We start from the raw sequence: 12,015 nt of genomic DNA, 5'->3' as shown, positions 1-12,015 counted from the left end.
ACAGTCCAACCCTAAAGGCATCCCTTTGCTCAGTGTCTTCTTTCCATTTCTAGATTCCCACTTTACAAGCTTAAATGTCTACTTAATATGCTTTAATGCCTGCTCTTTAGAGCCTGGGAGCACTTCATCACTTTTATACACCTTTATATAACACACTGTTAACTAGCAATGCCTTATGGAACAGCTTGTCTTGCAGCTGGAAGGCGCCTCCATGGCATGATGGAGGTACCTGTTCACCATTCACAATGAGACAGTAAAATGGGAATAGAGGCCTCTGCATACTGCTGCTGTCTATATCAGTCAACGATGAATATTCATGAATCACAGTGTCATGACATGCTCTGTAATTGGCAGCAACATTAGTAATGACACTGCTGGTATCAAGTCCCTGCATATTCATGTGGAGGGGCAATATTTCCTCGTGGTGCTGTTTTTTTCTCTCCTCCTGAAAGTGAAAATGTATTCTGAATCTGCAGGTGTTCCTGGTGCCACAATCAATTGCTGGCTGGATTGTGCCCCAGTAAAAATCAGACAAACCATTAGTTTCTTTGTCAATCTCTTTGATTAATAATATATCTGAATTATATATATGTTTGATATATGTATTATATCTGAAAAGGTTGAAAGGGCTCTGAGAATAGTGCAAAGTGAATCTCTTTGTAATAGTTATGAATGCAGGCCTTCAGGACTCCTATATACCATGTCATTGTCACTGGGCATTAGAAAGATCACTGGTAAAATGCATTAATGATTCTTTCCTCAAAAATAACACACCAAAATTATTAAATTATTTTGGTAACATGAGGAATGAGATTCTGCTTTTTTATCCAAGTTGTTTGAGGTGTGAGTAGAATTAGCAGCTTGCACAGACAAGAGCCTCCTCATCCAGGTTACACGCTGATAGTCGGCTCGCTGTGGCAGATCTCTTTTTGTACTGGAATTTGCGGCAACTGCATTTCGGCCCCAATAAAGTGTGCTAGAATGGATGATGAGGGAATTGGATAAAGCTTTGCCTAAGCTGCAAGGCTTTCTCTTCTAAGTAGCTGGATGGGAGGATTTTTCTCCTCGTGTCTTCAGTTTAGTGCAGTGCACTATTCAAACTGGTGTTAGGAGGCAGACCTGGTTCTAGACCAGTAGAAGGATCAGTATTAAGGTAGTAACATTGTTCACAATAAAGGAAACATCATAGAAGCAGCCTTTGCACATCTTGGCTCACGATTACGTGGGTTAAATATGAATTATAGTGACATGAAGTATGAACAGTGAATAAAAACAGCCTGCAACAACATATGATGAGATAATGAAATGTAATGTCTTGTTAAGGATTGAACCAGTGGTTCCCAACCTTTTTGACTTGTGACGGCTTACAAAAACATTTGTGTTGTTCCACCAATGAGACATTCTAGTGCACAGCACTTGTCATATTTCAGTGGTGGATGAATTATTCATATCCTTTACTCAAGTTAAAGCACCAATGCAAAAATGTATGAACATTCCATTGCAATTCAAAATCCTGCATTCAAAATCCTACTTAAAAAAAAATACAAAAATATAATCGAAATTTAGTTTCTCATTCTGCTGTTAAATTGACATTATTAGATCAGTATGTATGATGCATTATACTTTTGTAGCTGGCAATAGCTAGTTTTAACTACTTATAAGTCTTAAGTAGTTTAGACCAGTGGTTTCCGACCTAGGGTCACAAGATACATTTGAGGGGTTGTGAGGGGATTAATGGAAAGGGAATGAAGAAATCATAAATGAATCTTCTCTTTGTTTTTTTGGAATTTTATCTCATCTTTGCTTTTTTGGAGAAACACTGGACATTGGTTTGACCTTTTATGTGCCTCAAACTGTTATTTAAATGAAATCATTGAGAAGTTAAGAGGGAGAATATCTCTTTGGTAGAACAACACAGATTTTTGTTAAGCAGGTCACAAGTCAAAAAGGTTCGGAACCACTAGTTTAATTTTTAACAATGCATTACATTTCATTATCTCATCATATGTTGTTGCAGGCTGTTTCCATACACTGTTCATACTTCATGTCACTATAATTTGTATTTGACCCACGTAATCGTGAGCCAGGATGTGCAGGGCTGCTTCTATAGAGGAATGGGTCAAACTAACGAGGACTTTCACCCACTGCTTCAAGACCACTGCTTTGTCCTGTATAAAGGCACAAATCAAAATTACATTTGTTACTTAACTTGCGTGTTTAACTAACTCCACTTATCTAAGTTACATAACAAACATACTTGTTTAACCCAAACCACGATCTTTTCCTAAACCTAACCAAGTAGTTTTGTTGCCTAAACCGGTTCTGCACTGCAGAGGCTTTTGCAGACATACTGATACCACAGGTTGCTGAACAATTGTAGCATAAGGAACAAAACAGTTTGATATGAACCAGTGTGTGATGATACGTTGCAGCTTGTTTTGTTAAATCTTAACCTAAAAAATAACTAGTGACTATTGCGCCAAAATAAATATGAAGTGAAAAAATACATCCTTTCCCTCTGAGTTGTAGCAGAGTATAAGTATAAAGTAACATAACATGCCATCAATTTCTACTTAAGTACAGTACTGTATGTAACCTTCATACAGGCCCACAAACTAAGAAAAGATAAGTTGTACATATTCTGAATGCAGCCTAACTATGCCTACTATACTATATGCAGTTTGTTTCAGCAATGGATTACCTACACTGCAATCCCTGCTGTTCTTTGGCATCTTTTTTTTCCTATTGATCACCAACTGAGCTGTATCTGTGCCTTGCAGGAGGATGCATGGCATTCCACAAGGCAGTAATGGGAACTGCTTCAGTGCTAGAGGTGGCTAGTTTGCATTTTATAGCCTTACTCGGCTGGTAGAATACAATAGAAAACAGCTAAGATTCCCACAATTGTTGCATAGCAATGCTGAGTGTGCTCTGTTGTTAACAAAGTCTTAAAAATATAATTAGAAAAGAAAATTGCGCTCATATTAGATGATGCTTGCCACACAATCTCATTTTATGTATCACAGATCATAAATGGGATAAGTAATAAGGAGATTCACAGGGACTCGTTTTAGTTTCTTTGCATCCTGTTCACTATTCTTTTTAACAGATGATAGATTGTGTGGTGCCTCTGTAATGTGTATATGAGGAACAACATGAGAATCATTTGTCTTTTTCCTTTTGCTTATTTTAGATAACCCTGTGCCATCATCTTATTTACTAAGAAAACGTCATGCAATCAGTCCAGTTTGCTTATTAACATGTCTCAGTGCCATCCGTCTGCGTGCCACATGCAGATTTTGTGATTAATCTAGAAAGACAATATTTAGAAATGTTATTGGGAGTGGAATATAAATAAGCATGTGATGTATTGTCTTTTATTGCTTGACGGTGTCTGACAGCTTTGTCACAGAAAATACATGGCTTCTTTTTTCCTAAATCCATCATAAGGAATATAAAGACATATGCATAATAATGAAACACATTTATTAATGTGTACTGTCCCCTGGAGTCACATGACAATGAAATTAATGACTGGTTTTCTTTTGCATAGATGTTGTATGCCTGTATCACATGTAGAGGCGACTAAACAGGTAAAAAAAAAAAAACATCTACATTGATGAGTTCAGAGTTTTTCTTGAGACAAAGGTCTCACAGGAGTTTGATGGTTCTATTGGTGGAGGTGGAATCACTGACTCAGGTTAGATGCACTCAATGGTAGTAAGTTGCTTTTGTCCTCTGGTTTGTAAATAAAGAGCTGGAGTTGTGTACTAGTCATCCAAGGAGCAGGTTATTTAGTCTGAGTCCACCAGTTGTTTCTGGGACCTTAACTGTTGAGGCTTTTTTGATTAACACTGATTGTAAATTGATTTTCCCGGCTTGTATGGAGATTGTTAATCTATATAGACGCAAACATGTTTCTCCAACCCTGGTGATATTCTGTATTTTCCTTATTGTCAACAAATCAGCAACACAACAATCACTCTGTGTGTTTAGGTCTCTGTTTTAGCTACAGAGTGAGACATCTCACTTGTTTTAGCTACAAAGTGAGACATCTCACTTCTTTACTATCTTTTTTTGGGAGTCGCACATGCGCAGTAGCCATAGACAGTTAAAGAAGTGGCCCAACAGATCCCGTTGTTCTGGACGGAGAACAGTGAAAGAAAATAGAAGCACTTTTCCGGTGATGGCTGAGTGTTACTTTCCAGCCTCCAACTGAGCTTGATGACGTAGTTGTGACGTTGGCAATGTGTCTGATAGTTGTACGTCTTCTGGTAGTTGTGCAAAGAGAAATCTCAATCATTCCCAATCAGCAGCGACGGAGAGCGTAGCAATATGTTAGATATTGATAACATAGATACAGGCTAATTATTGCTAACTAACATGCTAGTTAACGTTAGTAATTAAATCTAAACAGCTGATGTAAGTCAAAACTGTCTGCGAGCTTCTCCTGGCATTACGGTGATTTGTCGACAGTGATGTACGGGTGAAATTGCATGAGAGGACAGTGGCTGTCAAATCTGGGGACGATGCTTGTTACAAAAACGTGAGATACAAGCTTAGGAATGCAATCAAGTCCGGGACAAGATAGAGCGATATTGTTCTGAAGGGGACTCTAGGCGTGTTTGGCGAGGCCTACATGGTGCCATAAGTGGCGTCACAAGAACCTCTGTTTCTTTCCCAGATGATTTGAACATTTTCTATGCTCGTTTTGAAGGCGCTGATGAGACACTGGCGCAGGGACTATCTCCAACTGGGGATGTGCATGTCAAAGTACCTCCGATTGGGACCACAAACACTGACACATTATCTCCATTTAGGAATCCGTTCAGCAGACCAGCACACCAGGTCTCAGTCATTGACACACGTAAAGTTTTTAAATCTGTGAAAAGAGGGAAGGCTGCTGGGCCTGATGGCATTACTCCATGAGTCTTAAAGACACAGTATAGCCAACTTGCCTCTGTTTTTACTTACATTTTTAACTTGTCAGTCTCTCTTTGTGTGCTTCCAAATTGTTTAAAAAAATTCAAGTATAGTTCCTGTGCTTAAGAAAACGACTGCCACCTGTGTGAATGATTTTAGACCTGTAGCATTGACTTCTGTGATTATGAAGTGTTTTGAACGGCTTGTGAAGGCATGTATCAACAACAGCATTCCTGTTGTTCCTGCATTCCTGATCAAATAGAGCTGTGGATGATGCTGTATCCTTGGCTTGACATACTGTGTGTCAGCACCAAGAGGGCAAGGATAAGTATGTCAGGATGCTTTTCGTTGATTATAGCAGTGCCTTTTCATACAATCAGACCTTCTATTTTAACACCTAAGCTGTTAGACCTGGGCCTCTGCAATTCCATCTGCAGGTGGATACAGAATTTTCCAACAGGCCGTCCCCAGACAGTTAGAGTTGGCACTACATGCTCAGCCTCCATAGCGCTAAACACCGGAGCACCTCAAGGCTGCTGTCTCAGTCCTCTCTTATATAGTCTGTACACCCATGACTGTATGGCAAAACATCCCACTAACAGTATCGTAAAATTTGCAGACGATACTACTGTGATAAGACTTATTGACAGCAAGAATGAAACTGCCTACAGGGATGAGGTGAGTAACTTGATCATATGGTGCCACAGAAATAATCTGTCCCTTAATGTGGGGAAAACTAAGAAGGTCATCATAGATTTCAGGAAGAACAAACTCACACATACATCTGTCTATATTAAAAACTCTCCAGTTGAAATTGTTAACACGTTTAAATTCTTAGGCTTCCATATTTCAGACTCCCTCACATGGTTGTTTCATATCATGTATGCCATTAAGTAGGCAATCAGAGGCTTTTTTTTCTGAGGTGATGTAAGAAATATGGTATGTCTCTTAATATTCTATAGAACTTTTACCATTGTACAAATGAGAATATATTGACAGGTAACATTGTAGTGTGGTTTGGTAGGGCTACTTCACATGACCTTAATTTTCTGACAAAGGTGGTCAAAACTGCATCTAAAATCATTGGGGTTCCACTTGAACCGCTGCAACATATTTACAATGAGTTAGCATGCTAGTTCTAGTATGTTCTATGGTTAGCCACCTCATCTCGGCTAGTGACATGGAAAGCCGTGCAGATTCTGACCAGCTCACCCAGAGACTGAAGACAGGACACATTGAGAAACTTGTATCTCACTCAAAACAGTGGCTATTTTTTTTCCCTAAGTTTGAATGCGTGTGGAAGCACCAGAGACACAAAATAACACCCTAAATCACAGATTTAGTGATTTGTTTTTCTTCATAATTTGGGCACTTTAGGGAAATATCCTAGCATGGGCGCCTAGATAGCTCAGTTGGTAGAGCGGCGCCCATATTTAGAGGTTTACCCCTTGATGCAGTGGGCCCAGGTTAAACTCTGACATGCAGCTCTTTGCTGCATGTCATTCTCCCTCTCTCTCCCCTTTCATGTCTTCATCTGGCCTGTCAAAAATAAACGCTGAAAATTGGGCTTTCATGAGCAAACAAACTGATGAATCCCAGTTTTTCTTACAGTACCAGTGCCATCGTTTTTTTAGATGATTTTTCAAGACAGACTCTTGTTCAACCCCGGCATGCAACCACAAATGGGCATTCTTCATCCTGATGTTGCATAACCTCCTTGCCATTGTGATGGAGTTGTTCCAAACCGTCTCTATGGGGCGCTTCACAAGTCTGTATGAAGTCTAAAGCAGCAGCATCGTTATACTGGAAAGATTTTTTTTTTTTCTTCCAATGAGGGGAGCATTACATACCAAATCAATTATCTATGCCGCTAGTAGGAGGCTTCTTAAATGTGTTTTTGCCCCTTTATTTACTCTGGTTTTCTAATGGTCAATGTAGAAGGGGTTTTCAAACCCCATGCTCCTAATCCTCAGTTATTCTTCCTTTCAAAACTGGGATTTACAGACAATCCGGAACAGCAAAGAAGCTTCTAATAGGCAAAGTAAAGAGTGATTTCATTGTTAAAAAGGTTTTGAAAGTCATAAGATTTCCTGTAAATACATTTAGAAAAATTATTTTAAGGAAAACCAATACTTTCTAGATTTCTTTTCTATGTATGGTTTCTTTTTCAAAACATGCAGCCCCCTTTTGAGATCCATGCTGTCATACTAGTGGAAATGATTGTTATTTTTAACCAATGGAATATGTATGGCCTCACAATATTGTTCTCATCATGAATATTACAGTGGAAAGTTGTGCATATGTGAATCGCATCTTGATCCATTCTAAAGATTTGGGACAATAAGTATCCACATGTTGATGTGTTTCCTTGGCTCCCATTGTCAGATCTCAAAACTGCCCTTGTGCAGAGAGACAATTTCTCATCAGGCACCAGCAGCCGGAGCACCAAGCTTATTCACGGAGGAGTCCGATATCTACAGAAAGCCATCATGAAATTGGATTACAAACAGGTAAATGCTTCATTTTTTCTCCGCAGCTGACACTTATCTGCAGAATTCCTGGTCCCTCTGGTCATATTGCTTTATTTAACCTCCCATGTTCATTTTTCATTCACGGAAGCAGTGACATGTTTTCCTTGAATGACTGCCTGCCTGGAATTTTCTGAAGTTGTTTTAAAGAATTCTTACAACTTAGCAAGTCTCTGTTGTTATCATATTGTGACTTAATTCATGAAATTATCTCTCAGTAATAGGTTGAATAAAGCCTACGTGTCCTCCTTTGTCTGTGAATTGTTAAAGACAAGTCACCCAGGTTCAAACTGAAATGTCACCATTTTCTGTTTTTTTATATATATAATATATATATATATAAAATCTCATTATTCTCAGGTTGTGTTTTCTTTAGGAGCCTTATTTTGCTATCTGTAGGAACATACGAGGGTCCTGGAGGTGAGCAGCAGAGGAGACCAATTAGTATGATTGCAGGGAACCGCAACTGCCTAGTCAGCAGCTTGACAGTAAAATGTAGGCTGTGTCGGATGAAACAGAGGGCAAATTAAAGCAACAGTTTTTTGGGACCGGGGACTTAGTCACAATAATATTACCCTCAAATCTGATTCAGATCTTTAAATCAACTGATAACTATCAAAAAAATTAAATTCTGGTTCTTTATTAGAGGAATATGATGTGCTGATAGCAGCAGGACAAGGTAAACCGTAACAGGGCATTGCTGTCATTCAAATAGATTATGTTTATTTTATTGCTTTTGGAATCTAAAGGCTGAATTAAAGTTGGAATTAAAACTTGAGCTGAAACAATTAGTTGATTTATTCATTTTCTAAAGCAAAATGTACAAAAAGCTTCTCAGATGTTCATTATTGATGGTTTACTTTACCTCCTATGATTATTTATTAAGTAAAATTGTTTAGGTTTTGAACTATTGGTTGGACAAAAAAGGCATTTGTAAATGTCACCTTGGACTCTGGGAAACTGTCATGAACATTTTTCACAGTCATGAAACAATTAATAGATTGATCAAGAAAACAATTATTCAATTAATAGCATAGTGATTACTTCAGCCCTAATTAAAATATGTTTTATGCCTGACAAATGACTCTTCCCTCAATGTTCAGTCCATGTCTAGCCCAGTTGGTTGACTATCACACCTGTCTCTCAGCACCCCTATCCATAACGCTTCAGGTGTACAAGTGAAGTCTCATCTCAACGATTCTCTGATCATTTTTCACCTCATATACTAGAAAGAGCAGCAAACATTTCCTGTGATAAAGGCATGGAGTTGTGAAGATTGAGAAGTTCACCTGAATGGTAGTAAACTTTACAATCACCTTTGGGCTGAGAGCCCTATTGAAGTGCAAGGTAAAGGAAGAGTGGTCCATGGCATCTCTGCACCATCTCGCCTTTGCTCTCTCCAACTTGGGTGAACTCAGGGGCCTTGATTTGATTTGTGCAGCCTTGAATCATAAGCTTTAATTGCACCTGACATTTAAAGCTTCTCTCTGGTATTTAAAGCAGTGTACAGGTGTGGCTCATTACTGAGATGGGGATATAAGGTTTTCTGATTTCTCTCTCGTTGCAGGGCCGTGGCAGCGTCTTAACTTATCATGCTGCCTGTCACCATTCCAGAACACTCCTTCATTCTCACAAAGCCATATCTGACCCAACTATCATCAGTCAAACCAGAGTTCAAGCCTATCATAAAATGAAGTCCTTCTTAGTGCTGCTAACGCTGTCATAGAGAAGGAAGCTGCAGATAGTATCATAGGGAATAAAAGAGTATGACTCTGTGGTAACGTGATCCACAGCACATATTACCAACCCTGCAAAGTCTTCTTTTTCCTGGCATTGCAAGGTGCGGATTCTCACTCTTTTCAATTGTCATGAAAGACAAGTTGGTAGGAGCCATTGTTTATTATTATGACGCTCAGAGCCTCAAATCATGGCATCATTCCTGGAAGTAGCTGTAGTGTGCCATGCACATCAGGAAGTGGATGATTCACTGCTATGTTAAAAATTATTGCACTTATGGAAACGCCGGTAGCAGCAATCTGACTGCAAATTGTATTAATCTAAATCTGTCCTGTAATATGTTTTGTGTGATTGCAAAATGTGTTTTTTTTTCTTCTCTTACGTGAACAAGTGTGAGTAATAAAAGTTTAGTGATTTGACTTAACAGATATTTGGTATGCAGTGATAAAAGATTTCTCAGAATGTCTCACCAAATGTTACTCATGTATGGAGCTGAATGGCCATTTGAAGGCCTCTTTTGTTGTCATTTACAATTATAACCCGAACATAAACCCTTATATTATTAAAATGAGAGCAGCACAGACAACATGTCTAGCTCAAAGTCTGTTATGTATCAGGAAGAAAAAATGTAAATAAACAGGTTTTTAATTAGAATTTGTCAGTAATCTTAAATTCAAGATCATTCCTTCTAAGTAAACTATCTTGTGTTTCACACAGCCATGTAATTGCTGTCTATGTAAGCGTAAATAAATTAGAAACAGCATTTTTTTAAATAGAAAATAGCCAGTAGGCATTGCGTTCCAACCAGTCTCAGGATCCATCTTTCTCCAGGCTATGTGTGCCTTGTGTTGGCATCAGAAAAACAAAGCATATGTTGATTGTTAGCCAGGGTGTACATAGCATGTCCTGTTCACTCAAGGTCTCCCTTGTAGCTGCAAACTCCCAACTTTGTTTCTCTAGGCTATCTGTCAGACTTCATTTAGCATTTGAGGATATGTGGATTCCCATGTACTGCAAAAAGGCAACATACTACTGAGGAAATATGGCCACTATCTGAGCAGTGATCTGTCAACCTTATTCATTTAGCAGAAGTAAATAGGAGAGGGGGGTATTTTACATGGGCTATTTATATTTGCTTTATAAGAGCAGTTTTCTTTTGTACTTCTAAAAAAGCAGTAAAATCTCAAAAAGGAAATATAAAAAAACTGAGTCCTTTTTTTTAATATTAACGCAAATTTAAAATCATAATAGTACCGAAGGGACAAAGGAAAAATTCAAATCATAAGACCGCTTACGTGTATTTAATTTTTCCTCAAGCTGTCTCTTCCACCCCTTTTCCCATATGCAACTGGGTACATTATAGCAGTGACATTTTCTGTCCTGACCTTCTTTACTGGGGATCAGTCTTTGACTGCTTGGGTTCATCTCCTCAGGATTTTTCAAGCCATAATCGTCAGATAGTTTCAACGTGTAGACATCCGTTAGCCTTAGAAAACGTAGTCTTTGCAAACATAAAATGCAGTAAGAAAACAGACTGTCCGACTCCATACACATAAATCACACAGACAAAGGACCTGATCAACTCAAAATATTTACACACAGCAAAAAACGTCTAAATATTCTGTAGTGTTAGATATGTTTTAAAGCCACACTTGTGGGCTGTATTTAAACTGTTATACTTTTAAAGAAATACAGCCTCTTGTTGTGTGTTTATATACCTTTCAACTGCGCCCTTGTTCATTGTGCTAGAGGAGTAATTGACAAAAGCATCTGGGATAATAACTTCATCTCCCACTGTACCTGTAACAATTTAATTGGACAAGTCAGCCCAGCCAAGCATCTCTGGCTCTATGACTGGGAGACATGACATTCACTGTCATTATTGTCTCTGTCATTTTGCAGCTTTTTGTCCAGCCGCAGAGTTCCTCTCACTCCACTGAGTTTTGTACCTCCAGGAGGGTAGAACGAGTGGTGGTGTGAGCTGAGCGGAGGTAGGGGTGGGATGGGAGGAGGAGGAGGAGGAGGAGGACTAGGAGGAGGAGGGGGCCTCTGTTCTTCCAGGGAGCTTTGATGCTCATTTAGCGCTGCTCTGTCATTTGGCCATTTTGGCTTTTAATTGCTGACGATAATTATCATCATCATTATTGTTATCTTCATCAACGTGTCAGGTTATTATAGCCGTTGTATGCTGTTCATTCATAAATCCAGGCACCGCGATCTGACTAATCCTTGAATTCCTGACATTTAATGTAGTATTAATGCTCCTGTTCTTTGCCCAGTGCCAATCTGTGACAGGCTCACAACAGAGAGCTGTGAATCACTGGGTCAAAGGTCATTAGGAGGCTCAGCAATCACAAAGGATCAGACACTGCCTTTTGGTGCCGCCGAGCACCTCTAAAATCTGTGCACACACACCACCGGTGGCATACGTTTGCTAACCACCTACTATAGTGGTCACATTCACCCTACAGAGATGAAGAAGTGGATTCCATGGTCTTCCTAATACATCATGGCAGGGTGCATACTCTTGTATGTAATTCATTTTAAATGTGGCCTTTAAATCTGTTGTTTTCTTGTTTTTGTACTTTTTGCTCTCAATTTATTTATTTAATTCCCGTAGTGGGAGAATGGCTTCCAGCATGCTGTAGCATTAAGCAGAGCCCACCAGCTAGCTAGCCTCAAGTCGCTCAAACGTGAAATAAATCAGGGCACAAAGGACCCTGCTCATTCCTGCAAAGTAGCAACATTTTCCCTGGCCAACAATGAGGACTTGAACTTCCCTGGCAATAACAAATAGAAAGAAAGTCACCCGAGACACCAACATTAA

Source organism: Etheostoma spectabile, chromosome 11 (assembly GCF_008692095.1).
Source record: "Etheostoma spectabile isolate EspeVRDwgs_2016 chromosome 11, UIUC_Espe_1.0, whole genome shotgun sequence".
Taxonomy (NCBI): domain Eukaryota; kingdom Metazoa; phylum Chordata; class Actinopteri; order Perciformes; family Percidae; genus Etheostoma; species Etheostoma spectabile.
This window is presented reverse-complemented; position numbering follows the sequence as displayed.